The following is a 20,198-nucleotide window of genomic DNA, read 5'->3' as shown; positions in this document are numbered from 1 at the left end:
GCGGAATCGAGAGCCGTGGGGAGAAAAGAAACCAGATGAAATGGGAGCGGGTTATTAGACATTGGAATGGGCTGCCCGGGAGGTGGTGGAATCCCCTTCCCTGGAGGTGTTTCAGGAAAGACTTGACGTGGCATGCAGTGCCGCGGTGCGGTTGACACGGTGGTGATCGGTCATAGGTTGGGCTCGATGAGCTCAGAGGCCTTTTCCAGCCTCACTGATTCTGGATTCTTGCGCCACACGAAGGCAGTCGGCCAGCGCTTGCTGCGGGAGCAGAGCCAGCTGCCGCCTCCCGTGGGGAGCAGCTGGTCCGGAGCCTGCCGCCGAAATGTGGGCTCATTTGGGCACAAACCAGCACTGGAAGCCAGTTGGTCCCTGGCACCACGTACTTCTCTACCAGCATCTTAAATTCTCCGTTAAAAGCCCAAAATGGTTTGGGATTTTTTTTAACCGATTCCTATGAGAAAGCCTCTTTATAACCAATTCAGCTAACCTGTTATTATGGCTTGAAACCTACTTCAGGCCACGTATAAACAAGTGCAACTCTTCTAAAATTAACAGAGTACATGTCAGATGTGGGTCTGAGATTCCTTGGCCAGTGCTGTAGTCCTTGGCCCAGCTGGGCAGCCTCTGGCTAGGCCAGAGACTGACTCCATCAAACATAAACAAGTTCAGGCTCTTCCATAATCACATCAGTCACACAACCAGTCACACTAAAGGAAGAGATCAGGCCATGTCAGCAGTTTGTACAAGGCAGGTGCACTTGTGAGGTCATCATGGTTTCTGTCAGAACAATGGCTGCAGAGGGCACAGCTCTTCTAGCAGAGTCCTGACTGCTGAGCAGTTGCCTTCACCTGAGTTCCAGGGTCAATACAGATACTGTTTGTCAGAGACTGAAAATAGTTCATACCTCAAACATTGATATAAAGCTTTGCTCATTATAAAGAAGCTACAACCGAAGAAGCCTCCCTGAAGAGTGGGACTTTGAACTGAAGGTCAAATTGTTGATTAGATAAAGGGAAACGCATTGTTCAATCATCTCAGGCTGAGGGAAAGGTGTGCATCCACAAAAGGCCAAAGCCACCAGCTACAACTGTCCCCAGCTGAGTTTGGGGTGGGGGGAGAGCACAGCTCACAGAAGCCAGGATTACACAGACTCCCCCCAGCTGAGGGGGGAGGAGGAGGTTTTGGGTGCATGGTGCAACCTCTGGTGAGAGGCAATAAACACCCATCCTCCGATTACACAAACCAGCCCAGCTGTGGAAGCCCCAACCCCACAGGGCACATCCACAGGACATTTATGTGAGAGGATTTTCCCCACAGGTCTGCACGTGATGCAACAGACCCAGAGTCTGCTGTGAGACAGCCCCCCACCTCCAGGGGACATGCCCACCTAGCCTGAGCATACATACCCATCGGATTCTGTACCTTTTGGGGGGACCTTCACCACCAAGAAGACTAGCTGGAGAGGATCAATGAACATTGTTGGGATCCACAGAGTGGTGATATTTTCCTTATTCTGTCCCTGTCACTCTTTCTGTCCCCCCCACCTATCTTCTACTTCTTTCTTCCTTTCTTTCTTTCTTTCTTTCTTTCTTTCTTTCTCTCTCTCTGTCTCTCTCTCTCTCATATTTACCATCAAATAAAACCCTTACTGTTGTCACTGGCATATGGTCTCGTTTGCACCTTAATTCGGGCAGAGGCATTTCTAAGAACCTTAAAACTGGATCATAACACTGTTCTTGTGTTTTTGTGGTAAACCTCTCTGTTGCTGGGCTCCTTCCACTTTCAGGATCTGGCCTCCTGACACTGTTACCTCAGAAAAAGAAGTCCCAGGATGAGTACAATAACAGTAATTATCCTATTAAACTCTGGAGACATATTCTATAATTAAATGTGCAAATGGCTGGCTGTGTTTACAACAGCACTGTGCCTGTTTGCAATGAATAATCTGAAATTGTTGAAGGTGTGACAGTTTTTGTAGTTTGGATTGTGCTTTGCAGTCACACAAGTAAGCAGAATGTCTATACTCCCTAGTTTTTGTTGAAGTGTACAGGAACTGTGGGATCTTAGCGTGGATCAGGATGAGGATTTGAATTTGGAAGGTATATCCAAACAGCAAAGTATTCCACTAAGGCTACTGAATCTCTTGAAGTCAGAGAGTATTTGTATTCTGGGATTTGATTTTTTTTCCACTGCAGCCATATAATTAAACTATTCGATCTGGATATTAGTCCTGATTCAGATCATAATCCTATATCTCACTCAGAATGAAGGATTGGTCAGGATGGCATTCATATCTTTGACTTTAATGATGAGCAGATGCAAGAGAAGAGGGAAAACTTGCCCTAAATGAACAATTCCATAACTCATGCTTATGGATGTGATGTTTTAGACCTTCTTAGGCATGCTCTTTGAGAACAGGTATTTCTCCAGGTTGTCCTCCTTCAGGTGGAACTATGTAGTCCTTTCACTTTGGGATTGGATCTGAGTGCTGCACTCAGCCTGTTTGCTGTCTGCATCTATTTTAACTCTGGAAAACCAGGCCTATTGCGGGAACCAGCCATTGGAGAATTAAGGTGTCTCAGTCCTTCAAAACAAGAATATTATTTATTCATTGAAAGATGTACAATGATAAGGACATCTTTCAACAAACTTTTGTATAGTTTCTTCATTGAAGCCATCTCTGAACTGGGAGAGACATCTAACCTGTTGTAATTCATGGGTGCCTTTTTCCTTGCCTGCTTTTCAGTACTCATCAGAAGTCCTTGCTTACTCCTAACAGCTAGCCCAATCCCTTGAATAAGGCTGGGAGGGTTTCTCTTTGTACCATTCATTGTTCCATTTGATCCTGACCTCAGATGTGGGAGGATGAAGCCATAGCAGTGGGGTTAGCCCTCCCTGATAATCAGTCTTCCTTTCTATGCTATGTTGTTTCCTCTTGATTTCTTCTCAGTGATCTCTTCATTTCTGACAGAATGGCGCGAACCAGATCAATTTATATAATATTTATAAATAATTATGCATATATACTTTCCTTTTTCTACATACACTGCTAAGGGAAGCAGTCTGATGGTGGAAAACTAGCATAACTGATTCCAAGGCAGGTCACTGCTACGGGGAGAGAGAGACCGAGACAGACAGACAGACATCAACTTTGCACTTCAGAGTTTCCCCTCATGCTTTACACTCTTGTATGAAGTCTGCCTGGTTCCTGGTTTGATACAGGGCTCAGACAAGTAGAAAAATGTCAGGTCCATCTCAGCTTATGCAAATGTATGCAATCAGTCTTCCTGAGCTTTTAACTACTCCAGGGATGTGACAAAGAAGGAAAGACATCTTGACAATTATATTCTGTACTCTCACTACTAAAATTCTCTGTCCACTGTGTTACAGACTTGGCTATATACTTAACTATGGAAACAGGTCATTGGGACTGAGTAACTGTGATTACCTTTCTCAAAAGATGGGAAACTATTTATAGTCACTCCCTTAGGGCTGGGATCTATAATGAAAGGACCATTGCACTTCATGTACCCTCAAGGGACTGTAGAGCAGTTGCATACTGCAGTGTCCTTACACAGCACTGAGAGTAAAGGTGAGAAGGACCTCCATCCAGTTTGTTCCTGCTGTTTAACCTTGGCAACAGAGATGAGTGTGTCAGTAATAATCAGTCATTACCATGAGAGACAACCTGGAATAAACAATAAAGAGCTCTCTCAGTCTCATTCTGTATCTGAAAGACACCTGGGAGCCTTTGGTAATTACACTTGAACCATCTGCCTTACTTCCACAGCTTAAATGTGGGGATAATGGTATTTGCTATAGAAGACTGCAGAAACAACAACGGGTCAAGGGAACTAAGCTGCCAGCACTGCTTTGTTTAGCATGAGCTCTGAAATTCACGATGGGGGAGTGTCCCCTCAACTACATGGCTATCCTCCTGTCTCTCTATGCCATCACAAGTGAAAACAGGCCTTGGAATGTATAGGTTCTGTTTGGGCTGTCTAGGTACGCATAAGTCTCAGGAGCATGCACCTCTCTAGGTGTCAAAGTCCTTAATTCATTGGCGTTCTCAAAGATTTTCTCAGTTAGGCCAATCATGCACAGTGTCCAGCAGAAGCTGAGAAGCTCAGCCACTTCAGAGAGGAGTTGACAGCAATTTACAGGTCTCCTGCTGCAAAGACTAATCCTGCTGTCCCGTTTCCACATTGTGAGGCTGACCTATATGTTGTTGTGGCAGTGAGTCAGGAGTTATGATTCACAGTGAAACAAGCATGATTGCTAAACTCACCCGTCCCTCCCAGCAGAGATGACACACATATACAGGCTCATTCTTTTTTGCTGCTTCATGAAGTAATTTGCAAGGTTTGTAAAACTGGCACTACTGTATGTGTCATATTAAGGGAGGTTCCTTTTCTGTGTGACATCCTTAAATACACTCAGCATATCTATATGATTTTACATTCAATTAATAAAAGCGAGGAGTGAAAGTGCTGCAGCAGTCCCAGAACTCTGGGCAGGATTCTTCTGGAGACCACACTGCAATGTAAATGATTCTGCTATGTCTGGCCACTCCTTTTCTAAAGAATCTACCCTATTTTTATGAAGAAACTACACAATAATCTTTCTCTCCCCCCTTTCAACAGCAGCCAGAGTTGGGCACTCCCGTCTGTTGATCTTCTCAGTGTCTGCTTGGTTTCTGTGAACAGTAAGGGGGATTTAAGACTATAAGCGCATTAGCTCTGGGCAATTAAAATACATTGCTTATAGTCAACACAGTCGAAAAAAGCATTGGGGCTGTGACTGGAATTGGCTGTTTGGGGAAGAACAAAAGAAAAATATTGTTTCAGCCACTGAAAGAGCCATGGTTGTATATGAGAATGATATGCCAGTATTTTTTAGGGAAAACCAACATATATTTTGAAGATCATTAACTGAGACTTGCATAATGACCATGAGTAGATTGCTGGTTTTGTGCTAGAATAATGTGATTGATGAAAATAATATAAAAAATTTGTTACATGCTTTGGAATTTTATTTTGCTGGAAACAAGGTATAACTTATGAGACACCACATCTTGCTTCTCTGCTGGAAAATGATGAAAAAGGCTAGCCACCTCCTACTTACATAAAATTTTGTTCAGATAAATTGGCTAATCGTTTAATCCTAAGTAATGCAAGCAGTAATCTTAAAACCAACAATTTATCTTTCTGCATTGTGTAATGAACCTTATACCAAGGACAGCTTTTAATACTGGAAGACCTAGATACTATTTTTTAAATGTCTCTAAAGCAACCATTGAAATCTCTAAACAATAATGATAGAGAAGTAGATTACTGTTTAGGAATGTTAGATTCCTTACGAAACATTACTTACATTTTAAACAATAAGAAAACAGCTTTGATATCTGAACTAAATCTACCATCTACTGTACATCAACAATAAAAATGGTAAGACAACAGATTTCAAAGGACACAATAAGAACAACAAAGTTTGGATGTTAAAGTTTTCCCACAGTTGCACTTCATGTGCACTTCATGTACATACTGAACTGTGAGTGCTGTGAATTTGTCTTGTGAATAGCAAGTGTAATTGTATCCAGTGGAGCACAATCTATAATATATTTACCACTCATCACAGAATCACTTACATTGGAAAAGACCTCTGAGATCATTGAGTCCAACCTTTGAGTGATCACCACCTTGTGAACTAGACCATGGCACTGAGTGCTACATCCAGTCTTCCTTAAATACCTCCAGGGATGGGGACTCTACCACCTCCCTGGGCAGCCCATTCCAGTGTTTAACAACCCCCTTTCTGTGAAGAAATTCCTCCTTATGTCCAAGCTAAACCTTCCCTGGCAGAGTCTGAGGTCATGTCACAGCCTGTCCAGATCTCCCTACAGAGCCTTCCTGCCCCCCAGCAGATCAACACTCCCACCCAACTTGGTGCCATCTGTGAACAAATCAATCCCCTCAACCAGAAATCACAGATTATCTGGCAGACCAAGTTAATAGGAAGTGTTTCCTCTCAATCTTAATGAAATAAAAACTACTAATACATGTCCAGATCTTACTATTTCCACATTGGTGTCTCAGTTTTTCAAAAACCACTCAAGGATTTTCTTTGGACTTCCTATGATGGAGGGACAGCTAAAGATGGATTTTTAGGAATACTATAAACCTGCTACAGGAGACACAGTAACCATGCATCTGTGTGCAGTACCTTTCTTATTAAGCAAGGTCTGTATTTCTCACAAGCAAAACAACTCAGGTTCCTTCTCAGAAAGCTGTTCTGAAAGATCTCTTCCTGTTTTCAAAGAGGATATACTTTAAGTTATCATTTCAAGGGGGGGAAGTATGGAATGGAGTGAGTTTGCATTTAATAAAGAACTTATTTCTCCTTCTCCAGTTGTTTTCAGTACTTAATATGGTTAATGTTAAGGGGGGAGGGAAGGAATAACCCCTTCCCTGCTGTGAGACCATCTTATCTATAATCCCCTCTGAAGGGATAACATACCTCATCCAGCATTAGATTGCACGTGCCTGCAGGATTAGCTGTGAGAACGGGCCAGGGTGGATTGACTAACCACTGCCATCAGTATCCTGCTCTTTGCACAACACTGTGTGAAGCAATTCTGGTAAATCAGAGAATCTGGTGGGCAAAGGACAGAGACATAATATCAAGGCAGGAATTGCCAAGTAAGCTGAAAAACAATTTGTATTAAATCTATAATGATCTTTGGAAGACATGCACACAGAAATGTAAATTCATATGGGGCAAATCAGGGCCTACTATGGCAACCAGTTTTATCAGGTCAGAGAAAACTCCATCTGTCACCAGTGACATTAGCTTTGCTTAGACAACAGCATACAGACAGGACAAGCATGAAATAGCACTTGCCAAGAATGTTACTGCAGACTTGAGCAACTTGTGACCCAGGCCTTTTTGAGCCCATTGTGACAGTGTCTTCATATATAGTAGCTATATTTCTCTTAAAGAATAGCAGTATTTCTCTTCATAGAAAGTAATTTCTCATCCATGTCTTTTTAACCCAAAAGAGAACATAGAGCCTTCTGTGGCAGAGTTGCACAGATTAACTGCATATACATCCTTATTTTGTTTTATTCTTTCTGCCTACTTCCTTCATTTGATTTCCCATCTCAGATTAGGCACAACTGTGAGCAACTGTCTATTTGCTTAGTCTGTACCACACATGGTTTTGTAGCTCTCCAGCATACCGTCCCATAAGTTCTAATTTTTTCAGCCAGAGGAATCATGATCTGTTTAATGGTTCCTCATATGGAAGTCATTAAAACTTTAATTATCATCTTTTCTCTTTGCTGTACAGTTGCTTTCCTGATGTATCATTTTTCAGATGAAAAGACTAAACTAGAGAAAGTACAGAAAAAATTAGTGCTCTTGGGGCTGAAAATAAGATGTTTCTGGTTTATTCTATGAGAGTTTTTAAATATTTTCTAGTAGTCTGTTTGTTTTAATGGTTACCAATAAGCCCTGAGCTGAGATTTTCATAGATCTGTACATTATAATGTTTCCTAAATCCTTCCTTTGTCTATTTATTCCTGTCCTTTTACTCCTACAGTTTAAACAGTATTTGTCTGTTCGAAATCCTGCCCTCCCATTCATTCTGGGGTGGTAGCAGCCAGGTCAGTGGTCTTCATCACAAATGTACTTTTAGGATATTTTTAAAAGAGGATCCCAGAGCAGAAGGAGAGAATTTCTTGCATTTTAATTACTGTTCATTGCCACTTGTCCTGTTGCTAGGTACTGCTGAGGGGAGTCTGGCTCTATCTTCTTCACTCCCATCAGGTGTCAATCCACACTGACAAGATCCACCCTGAGCTATCTGTTCTCCAGGGTAAACAGCCACGACGGATGTCATGAGGGATTCAAAACTCTCCTTTATCTTGCTCTTTACCCATGTTGGCCTTTTCAATAATTCAAAAGCTACTACTCACAGGTGGCTTGCAGTCACTCTGAACTTCAAGTATGGTGTCCTTAATATAGTCTGCATTTTGCCTCCATTCTACCCTTTAGTCATCTTTAAAGTGCTCTTCATTGGAGTTTTTGGGGGGTTTTTTTTAGGTGCAGGATTTTCCTCCTTTTGTTATTTCTGCAAGACCTCTGAATACAATTGTTACTCTAAGACTTTTTCATAGTTACATTTATGATTCTATGATTCTGTTCCCATCATCCAGGCCAATATCAATAGTTGTTCTTCCTCTTGTGCATAGCTATCTGTTTAGAGATGTGGTGGTGTATTCTTTTTCTCCCTCCTTGGGGCCGCTCTACAATCTCAGGAATTCTCATTAGGCCTTGGCCTAAGTTGTGAGAAGTGTCCATTGACCACAGCAGGAACTGTTACAGGGCTAAGGTGGGGGCAGCACTGATCTTACCAGGTACTCCTGTTGCCTGACTACAGTGGGAGAAAAGAGATAATCCATCACCCCATGACAGCCTTGGGTCATTCTGTACCCGATTTGTAGCCTGAGTGGAATGGTACCATTGTGACTGACTTTTGAATATTACAGTAATTATTGACCTGTATTGAGGCCAGGATAGAAATTTACTGATAACTAAAGCAAATTGTTTTGGGAGCCTATAAACAGTGGTTCTAGGGGACACCCTTTGAGTTTTCCCGAGGCACAGTGGACTGTGACCAGCATCTCCCTCTGAGTGGGACACATCTCTGAGCTCACCAACTCTCACGTTTACAATACTCGAAGGACTGCCACTGAAAGTTGAAGACAGGTCCCGGGCTGATACTCCCAACCAGTCCTCAAGGCTCAACCCTTGTCCACTGAGAAATAACAATGCATTTGATATGAGCATTTCAAAGGGAGTTTTTAACAGATATATCCTTATATATTTATATATATATTTTTTTGTGCCTGGGTGCATGTGTGTGTGAATTGATTTAAATACCCTATAGCAAGTATAGTATGAATGTTGCCACCTCAGATCTATAATAAGTCACTGTTGTGGTTAGTAGTAGGTAGTAAATCCTATTGAGTCACTTTGTAAACGTTCAATTAATCCTTGATTAAGTGCTGCTAAATCCTTTAAATATAAACCACTGACACAGTGTGAGACTAAGATTGGACCTAAGTAGCTCTACTTAGACTCCATCAGGAGTTTAGGAAGCAAGGGCTCCCCTCTGAACCTCATGATTCAGTGAAAGAGTCTCCTTTACCCTTTTGCATCTCTGGTCTCCCTGTAAACCATTCTAAATTGATTATAATCTGATTTTCCTTTGTATGTTTCATCCATGTAGCAAGTAATAGAGTGAACCTTTTGTTAAGTCGTGCTTTCATTAAATTTATATTAAACCTGCTTTTTCTAATTCCTTCAATATCAATTCTTTAAGTGATCTAAACCAGTCATTCCAACAAGTCTTCACTTGTTTATAAAGTTATGCTTTTAAATCTAAACCTTTATTCCTAGGACCATGTCCAGAGATGATATTTTAGAGCTAACTGAACTTTTCATTATTATTTAAGTTTCTTGTCCTTTCCACATGTCTGAGAAGCTCTTCACTTCATTGTCCCTGTGGTCACCTTGGTCAGGCAGTCCACTGTACACTCCTAATCCTACATGGTTGTTGTCTGCCTGTTACCTAATCAGCTTCCAATCAGGAAAAGTCTTAATACTAATATTCATAATAACCATGTGGCTCAAAGGTTGCTCTGACACCCAAGACAGCTGATAAGATAGGAATTTACAAACCTAGGAGAGAAGCCACGTAACAATTCCTTAATGGTACATTGGGAATGTGGTGAATGTGGCAAATGTAGGAATGGCCATTTGGAGAGGCTGGGCTATCTGTCCCTGGCATTATCTCCAGCAGATGGAGTACCTTCTAAGTTTGGGCTTCACTGTGAATGCATGGGATTAGAAAGAAATTCAGCACAAAGAATGTGACATTCTTTCCTCCTTCATGAGCACAGTTTATTTCATCCACCAACATATTTGGCAGAGGACCCTTGTTTGTTTGTCCAACAGAGGGCCCATGCCAAGTTTTGTGTAATTTGACTTTGGTTGTAGCATGTTCCTTACTAGGTGTCCATGGCAGCATGGTAACAAACATTGTGCATCATTAGGGTCTTCCCTTATGAAAACTGAACTACAGCTGAGTTTGGGAAGAATTTGCAGCAGTGTGTGTGAGTAGCTCTCTTGCACTTTCATCAGGTTTCTCTTGCACTTAGAGTATGCTAATATTTTGAAACATTCTGTTGAGACATGCTGATAATCTATTGCACCTCCCTTTTAAGAAGAGATGTAGTAGTCGGTTCTTCTTGCTATCAAGTCTATAATAAAAAGTTACAGTGATTATATAATATATTTGTATAATCCCTTTCTCCTGAGTGTTATCTGTAAAATTTGTAGGAGGATCTTTGACATCCACTGAAGTGCAGCTCTTTGAGGTGGAAGCCAGAATCTGTGGGACACATCAACGTTGAAGTCTGGTTTAGAAGACAAAGCAAGGCAAAACACAATATCCATTTGAAACTGAAGCCAAAACATAGGTGGACACAGTCAAAATGTAGTGATGCTAATAGCACCCTTCTACTGTTACAAAAATTGCAATGGGAATCTACAGCTCATGTTCATAATCTTTTTCCTATTTCTCATCTGATACGAAACAATGCCAGTAAATGAGCAAATCTCCTTAATATCAAGATGAGGTACTGATTTCCTGTTATTTCTATATTTCCACTGCACAAATGCCTGGAGACTTTCATTAGAACAGAGCCCAACTGTATTCATTTCTGCAAAATCACAGGCTTCTGAAACTGTTGAAAAAGAAAACTATCCCTACTTATTCAGGCAGGAATTTTTCCTATAACATAACAGTTTTTTGTGGTGATATCTCTCTTGTGATAGTGATCAGGCTACATGTCCTGCATAGCAACATTAATTATAATCTGCTGTCGTCTCCTCATGACAACACGTAAGCTAAAACACTTGCAAATAAACCAAAATATTTTCTTCTGGATCAGGAGTTTGAATTAGATGACTGCATTTTCCTGGCATGAGAGGATTATTCCTTGTCTTTCACCTAATCCTCCTCTGTTATACAATATATATAGTTACACGTAGTTTTTTGTTTCCCATGAGTTTTAAAAGATTACTTTTCCACTGGGTTTCCTGCATCACTGTAATACTTCCCCTTGATTCTCTGGTTTCGTCTGCTCAACTCTGTTTATGGAGCGTCCGGTAACCTGAATGAAGTTACAGTTTTTAGATCTGTCATTGAGTCTTTGGATAGACTAGAGGCCCCAAGGTCTTGTATTCAACCCTTAAGATCTTTTGTTCCATCATCTGCCATCCATTGTGTCAAAGTAGTTTTTCCCACATGCATTTCAATTATGAAGTGATACTTAGTATTTGCTAAGGACTTTAAAGCCTTTGGTTTCCATTTGTCACTTGAGCTTTCCACCTGAGGTCTTAGAAGGGCACTGAACTCTGGAAGCACTTTTGCAGATCTCATATATATTTGATCCTTTGATCTTAAGAATCCTTGCATTCACAGTTGTTTTGACAAGATAATACAGGTTTAAATCACCTCTGTTACTATTTGAGTTGGTGAGGCACAGTATGTTCACCCCTATTCTGAAGTCCCATGACAGCAGTAATTTCCTGTTTTCAGTGGCCTTTGAATAATCTGTGCACCTTCAAACAAAATCGTTTTTCAAGATGCAACACCTGTGTCCCTGTCTTGACTAATACTTGACAGTGCACAAATACCTATTACTATTGCATTTCAGCAAACATGTTATTTGGCATTTCCATGGGCAGTCAGGGATCTGGATTTCTGTGAACTTTTGAGTTTGTTTGGTTGTTGGTTTTTCCATGAGTTTTGTGTCCATAGTGTTATTAGCTATTAGTAGACAACTCAGAGGTGCTTTTTCATCTTTATTGCTGAGTATAAACAGCTATGATCACTTCATATTTTAGCTTTTTCTTAGCTCCTGTTAAGATCAGTGAAAATAATCTCATCTTCAGTGAAATGTCAGCATGATAAAGTTCATATAGATTTTTTTACTTGCAGATCATTTCTGAGCTTTACAGTCTCTTTCAATACATTTATATGCAAGTGTAGTTTGTGAAATTAGAGAAATTCCTCAAATGGTATTAAGAAATTACTAGATTTTTTTCCCTATAGGGACAAAAAAACTTTGATGTTAAATTGCCTTCCAGGAACCTGGCAACTTTTTATAGAGCTATTTAACCATGAGCTTTTGTTATTTTGCATCTATGTATGCCATAATATCTGAATGCAGGCATTGAGCATGAGAGGATGTAAACTGCCACCAGTTCAGTACCAGATCTCTTGTTTTCATTCACTACCCACTTAGACAGGGTTTGGTCCTGCTCGTGCAAAACTACTAATCTCATGCTAATTTCTGTATAATCAGAACTAATTCATAATGGTTTCCTCTCATGAATCATGCACTCTGCCTCCTTCACAATCTGCAGTGATTTCTTGAATGGAATTCCTGGGTGGTTTTAGTCTTCTGTTGGTTTTGTGTCTTCCCTATTTTTTAATTTGTTCTCAGCTGTGATTTCTTTGTGCATCACTTACATTGCTTAGTTTTTTAAGACTCACTGAAAAAGCAGTTGCAAGCTTTTATATTTTCTGTAAGTTTTTATTCATTTAATCTGATTTGGTGTGTTGTGTTGAGTGGAGAATGTTCAGGGCTATACAAAAGAAAGTATCTTTATGTAATGTTTTGCTATTCAGGATGTGTTCATGGGCTTTTGTAGGCAGAAATGGCTGGAGACTAATATATTAATGATAACCAACAGTCAGCATCTTGAGCTATTTGAGATGCTCCAATATTTCCCTGTACTCTTTTAGGAAGGATGATGTAATATATCAGAAAATGTCAACTTCTTAGTACAAAGAAATAGGAACATGGTAAAGAATTAGTGTAGAGCTGTTCTCAGGGACAGAGTTCACCTAGATGAAGGGATCTTGGAAATGGGGAGAGTTGTGACCTTAGGTCAGGATACAAGAGTGTCTGTGGAGATTAATTTGTGGGGGGGAGACAGAACAGAGGAGGCTAGTCAGGAAACCAGAGGATGCTTTTCAGCCACACAGAAAGGTCTGAACAGATCAGAAACTCCTCCTGCCTTGAAATCTTAGGAACAGCCTAACTTTTAGCCAAGTAAAGAAGCACAGGTTCTATACCAGTACCTTTTATATACATGTACAAGTCAACAGCTCTTAAAATTGCTTAAAGCTTATGATGTTACCCTTTGTGTTCAATGTAAACAATCTCTCCCTGAGCATGGCTACAGGATGTTTCATGATATACAACTTCCCATACAAACAACAGGTGTACCACTCTGGCTGGGTACACGCAGGCAGTGCTCTATTACGTAGTTAGATCACACCACGGTGACTTGGTGACCAGGGTGCAATTTTGAGGCAGTTAGTTGGATGACCTATAAAAATTAAACAATGTATTTATGTTATTGTTACATTCCTTTCTTCATCTGTAAATTCAGTACAAAAAAATAAGCTCCTTTACAGAACATTTCTAGTGATGGAAAGCATAATGGAAGAGCTAGACATTGCTATAGAACCATACTGTGAGGCAGAAACAGTGTGAAACTTTGACTCTGCATGCTGCATTGTGTCTTACAAGGACTACAGAAGCAAAGTTGATATTAGAAAACTTCCTTTTGACCTTTAGATGCCATAAGAGTTCTGCTTGCAATAAGATTAATTAATTATTGTAATAAGATTACTGGCCGACATGGGAAAGGCAATTCCCGTATTACAGACATAAGCAGTACTGTCCACAACTTCATAGCTTCCTTTTATTCTAAAGTTGCATTGCCTGCTAAGATCATATTCCAGCCAAATTCATTCAGGTCCTACCTCTTCCTTAATCCAAGCTGAAGGCATGGTCCTGCTGTGCTGCCTGTAGCATCTAAAGAACAGCAAAAGGAGATTGTACATGGTCTCTATGCTTTGGGAGCAGACAGTGCAGGGGCACACTGCTATATGTTATTACTACTAGGGAGGGCAGCCCCAGTCTGCTGCCATTCCCTCACTAATTTTAGATTACCTAGATTACCTGCACAAGCCAATGTAACCCCAAGACTGTAGTAGCAACATAGAAAAGGTTCATTTTTTCCCCACAGCTTCCATGAAAAGGCCCTTCCACCAGGATTAGGAATCAGGCTGAATGTAGGTTTCAGGATTTGCCCTTTCAATAAAAAAAATTAGAGTCATTTTTCTTATTCTCATAAATATGTGCTAAATTAAGATGTGTGGCTATTAGCAAAAACATCCTATTGATTCAACTGGTATAAACAAAAGGCTGCTGCTTTGTCATTCAGATATTCATATGTATCATTAAAGGAACTGGCACGCTCTGCCTGGATGTTACAGGGAACTACAGGCTTCAAAGGGTTATAGACTCTAAAGCCAAAACTAAAGTAATTATTAACATGTAAAAGAGATTGATTAGGTCCAGGGCAAAAGCTGAGATTATAACCATCTACAATTTAGGAAGCATGTAATGTTATTATTCTCTCACCTCTCAAAATGAAGGCCCCCTTCCTAATCCATTAATACTCAGCAGCACTTTTTCAGGATAGAAATATACTTGTCAATACAACAAATGAGTTACATGGCTGAGGGGCTGCAACACAATGGAAAGAGTTTGCATAGCTTCTACAATCTTGTTTTGACTAAAGCTAAAGGGTGGCTTTATCAGCTGCTCAAACATAGCACAGGCACCCAGGGAGTGTGTCACAGCCTGCAGAAGCCTCTCTGAGACCACACTGCCATCAAAAACGGGGACTTTTTCTTTATTCCCACTTACAGCTAGGTACCCCCCACTGCCTCCTGACCATGAGCAGTGGGAAAGCTCCAGCTCCTGATTAAAAACTGTGCAGAAGGAAGGTTTCTGTCATATCACCAAGCTGCTCTCCCTTCCCTGAGACTGCACTGTATGGGCAGAGCTGGCACAGGTGCAGGGGAGGCGCACGTAACCAAAGGGTGTGAGGAGGTCCCCCCAAGTTTTAGGTCCACTTGAGTCATTCCTACAGTCCCCACTCAGTATGAATTTAGGCTGTTTCAGGTTATGCAAACAACAGGAAATTGATAAGCTTTATGTCTATAAGAAAATACCTTCATTTCAATAGCAATCTGTTATTAAAGTAGCTTGCACTTCTCCATGTTAATTATGTCAATGAAGCAGAAAAAAAAAAGGACTTTCTATCTCTACCAATTTTCTTCCATTTTCTTTTAGCTTTATTTCTGGGGAAACTTGTGAAAATATTTATACAAGAAAATAGGTACCACCAAGATCTATCTTGATTCATAAACAGAACCTGTAAGTCAGAATCTGGCTTGTAACAAAGAATATAGCCATCTGCTTCAAGTACCACTATTTTAGATTCTGCAGACAACTGATGAAACCAGCCTCTTTTCATGGGAGATAATCATTTCACAGGTAATTTCAGTCTAGGAATTCCACCCACCAGCACTGTGGAAACAGGGAAACAGGATACAAAATTGCAAACATTACATCATCAAAATTATATTGCCTAATAATACCCTTGTGTTCATGAAACAGGAACTAGCAGCTTTGGATAGTGGTTGACATCTTCTCCAGACATCCCATGCACTACTGGGTTCACTGCGGTGTCCTGGGAGTTCATAACAAGCAGATCACATATCCACAGGCGATACAATCTTCCCTTGTTTTCAAATTACTTGGGGGTTATATACAACTCCAAGCGTGCTGTCTCTTTTAATTTTTCTGAAGTGGTGGTGTGGAGATTGATACAATTCAAATCAAAACAGGATTGTTCAAGGAAAGAAAGAAGTTTCTTATAAAAATTGTTCTAAGACTGATAAAATCTGATGACTTGGTAAGAATGCAGATACTTCTCACCACTGTGAACTAGATCAATAACTATTGTTTTGCTAAAAGATGTCAGAAGAAGAATTTCACAATGAATATTTAAATATTTCAAGTTTAGGAGGCACACGGAATTCAGAAAGTTTGAACTAATAAGCCTCCGTAAAGGTCACAGATTATTTTCTGCTACAGCAGGACTCCAAAAGTATTAAAAGTATAGAAATTGCTTGCACTTTTTGAACTCTTGGGGGAAAAATTGAGGCATGGATAACAAGTAAAATAAGCATTGCCATTTTCTGGTAGTGTCATGTTTTATTTATTGTTTTCACAGCTTTTGGACTTCGCACTTTTCTTCCAAAGCTGGTTCAATATGCATGTTGATCATGCCACAGATAAGACGTCTGCGATGAGACACAGTCTGTATATAAATACTAAATAAGCAATCAAGGGCTGGACTTTTTTCCATAGTTCCTCTAGTTTCATTACAGATTAAGTGCAACACAAGATATTGTCGGGGTCCCTTTCCCCCCCTGCCGTGTAGCCCTGGGAGAGGGGCCCTGAGGGCACAGACACGGGGCTTCCCTGCCCCTGCTCAGCCTCGTTCCCATGGGTTGGTTTGTGTTCCCTGCGCGGGCAGAAGGACCCTTGGGCCCGTGACTGGAACAGTTCCTGAGCACAGCCCCGGCCATGCGGCTGGAGAAATAAACATCTCTAAAACAGCTAGCAAGAATCGGTCCACATATATTTCTTTTCCACGGGCCTCGTTGTTTGACATACGTGTTACAGTATCTGCACTGTAACAAGATATTTCAGTGAAAATACATGGGATATTCCTCTTAATTCTGTAAAGTCTGTGCTACGTCCTTTTATCAAAAACACTATAATGTAGCTTTTTCTACCCTATCTTTTAAAAGTCTGACTTTTTACTCCTAGTTCATGAACCTTTCACTGTATAAACAGTATCATCCTTTTTTTTTTTTTATGTGCCTCATCTGAAACCCAGCTGCCCGGCACATCCCCTTCCATCGCAGCAAGGGGTGTGTAGACATGTGTTGGTGCAGAAAGCTGACCATGGACTGTCTGTGTACTCAGCATTCAGTCTAGTGAAAAACAGAACATGATAGGTTCATAAATTGTTTCCTATAACCTAAACCTATCTGTCTAAAGTCTGCTCTTTGGGATTGTATTATAATTGCTGTCTAGAAGCTTCTTTCCTGGTTGCTTCCTCTCAGCCCTGGCACAAACCCCAACTCCTGATAGGTTTCCTTCCAGCAGAGAAACACTTAAGAGTCTTTCACCTTTTGCTCTCAACTTATGCTGAGTACAGGAGGTTGGAGGAGGCTGCTGAGGGGCAATAAGAAGTCTTTCTTCTCCCTGATTATGTCCTTGTCCCTGCAGTTCTCCCACTGGCTGGCATCTGGGAAAAATCAGTGTCTCTGCAGTGCATCATGACACACTGGTGCAATACTGAAATGCAGCTATGTAAGTCTAATCCTGTGTAACATAGTTCATCTCCTTTTGTCAGCAAATTGAGCTGGACTCCTGCAGGCGTGGCATACTCACAGGATAAGTACAGATAAGCTCTGAACTCATTTGTCAGGACATGTGCCTGGTTTCACACTGGCAGAAGCTTGGAGTCAATTTACTGATGCTAAGGAGTTACTAAACAGCAGCTGAAGAGGCTACTGGACCAGCCACAGGACCTTTCTGCTCCCGTGTGGAAGTTACATTTATCTGCACTGCACTGGGGCTTACCAGACAACCTGTAATGCCTGAGTCCAGATGGCTAATTGTCCCCTGCTGCAATCTCAGCCTGTATTTCCATAGATCAAATCTTTTCTCTTTATTAAGCATTCAACCCTATGGGCAAAAATTCCAAACGTTCTTTATGCTTGTGCTGGGCCCTCTGCCTTATGGAAATTCATGATGCATTATGGAATTACTAGCGGAAACTATCCAGAATCAACAGGAATGACAGGTGAAACTCACAGTTTCCCTTGTTTTACTGCTCTCCTATGATCTCTGCTTGCTTTGATAATTAGCATTGCTATTGATCTCTTGCTGGCTAGCATGGAGAAAATACTCTTGGAGCTGCCAGTTTCTAACAATGTATTTGATAGTCTGCCAAAAGTTTTGCAAATAGAGAAAACCTTCTGGGTTTGGGGTTTGTAATGTTTTTTCAGTGGTACTAGACCATACTCCATCAGCAGCGGGAATAGTAGGAAAATGGTAATGAAAATACGAGGAAAGTGCGCATTGACTGGACACTGGTATGGAAATAATTTTTAATTCACTTGCTTTTTCTGTCATCCTACTTTTGAGGTCCTCAGCTGGCAGCAAAGGGCTCTGCTGCTGGCATGGCAGGAGCAACGTGGCTGATGACAGTGAAGCACTGGCACTCTGCTGCACTGGGTGCTGAATTCACCTCTGCAGTGGCCACTGGTGCGCCCCCCTCATTGCTAAGATAATTCTGGTTAGCAGCTAAACTCTTCCAGGTTCTCCTCCCTGCAGAACGGAACTAGAAAATTTGAGGTGTATGCACTGAGTACTTTTACTCTAGGTTTTCCTTCTTCCTATCTGTCTGGAAACTCAAAAGGTAAAATGACAAGGCATAAGCCCTTTTGTAGGATTGGAAATGCAAAGGTCTGTCCCTAGGAGTCTCTCTTCTCCAAACTCCATAATCTGTGTGGGAAGAAGCTGCTCCCAGCACCTACACTCTGCAGGCTGTAAAGCAAGTACCATGAATGCAGGAAGGTGCTGTCCAAACATGTTTTCAGTCAAGGCTGTTTGTATCCTCCTGTGTCCCAGGACCTTGCTCAGTATCTCCCATTTCTTTCCTATATTTGCTTGGGCCACAGAGAAGGTTATCTATAAGATTATCTGATCATCTTTTTACACTCAATAACCTGTCCTTCTCTGTTGAGTTGGACACTAGTGCAACTGTTAAACAAGCAAGCTGAAAATATGTCTCATTACCACAACCCTTAATATATTTTCAGTGTAAGGTAATATTACTGAAGTTGGTGCACTGAAGAGAAGAAGAATGTATGTGCCATTTTGTGTCATCCATGGCAAACTGAGAGAGGAACACATGGCTGGGTGATTGAGGATATTTGGTTTCTTTGAGTAGCAGTTCTTAAACAGCTCCTTGCCCCGTAATCTCTTTTGATCCACCTGCCCAGCTACATTTTGGTGGTAAGAGTTCACTATGGCTGACAGCTGACTGAAAGAAATGAGGAGAAGTCTGTGGAAAGGAAAAGCCAGGCAGCATTGTCACAGCCCTTTTTAAAGTGATACCTCCATTATATACTTTCAACATTGAAAGGGCTATTTAGTGGCTCAAATCTGCTCAAAACAACAACATCCAGGTAGCACCAAAAAAACCCCAACAAAAACCTGAGTTTTAGCCATAAACAGCAGTCATATATTATAATATTTACCATCATATATCATCATTTTACCTCTTAAGATCAAATTAATAGAAAAGTCTAAGAGCATTACAGAAATCCTTTTCCCACAGTACCAGGAAAACAAACAATCTGCTCCAGTATGTGATACACAAACAGTACGTACCAGAGGAGGCTTCCCCATCAGAGTGCCCGGCTGAGGGGTTAGGGCTGATTTTGCCTTTTGCTGTAGACTTTGTATCAAAGATGTTCTGGAAAGGAATGAGTTCCTGCCGTTATCACTCTGTCACAGTGCCCTTGACAGCTTTGACAGCTCACTTATATCAGCTTTAAAATGTGACACGAGGATGATTCTGCAAATTCTCCAGCCTGTTCCAATGCAAACAGGTGGCTTCAAAGCAGCCAGAGGTCTGGTTTTGTCTTTGACTTTCTCTTAGCATGAGAGACCCTTCATGTGGCATGGATTTGTGTACCAGGTGTGACATTCCTTAGCCTTTCCTTTCATGACTTCCATGGTTCTTCACAAAGAATCCTGAATATCCACTTTTTCCAGAAGGCACAATGTGCCAGGCCCCTGCATGGCATGGCAGTCCTTAACAGTGCTTAATGAAACGTTCAAGTGTGTTCTGATACAGCCCTAGAGTGCCACTACAAACAGACTGATCCTAACCATGCACCAGCATTTAAGTAGGAGCTGTCATCTGGTCAGCCTCACCTCAGTGATCCTTGTGGGCCCCTTCCAACTCAGAACATTGTGTGTGACTCTGTGATCATACCTTGGTGCGGTATTGGACACAGAGGGTGAACACAGGGGCAGTCCTTGCCCAGTATTGGCAGGGCGAAGCAGCAGCTGGAAATGCATGTCCTGAGCCAGGAAAGTTGC

Source organism: Corvus brachyrhynchos, unplaced genomic scaffold (genome assembly GCF_000691975.1).
Source record: "Corvus brachyrhynchos isolate BGI_N302 unplaced genomic scaffold, ASM69197v1 scaffold167, whole genome shotgun sequence".
Classification (NCBI taxonomy): Eukaryota; Metazoa; Chordata; class Aves; order Passeriformes; family Corvidae; genus Corvus; species Corvus brachyrhynchos.
The sequence above is the reverse complement of the archived record's forward strand: the minus strand, read 5'-3'. Positions refer to the sequence as shown.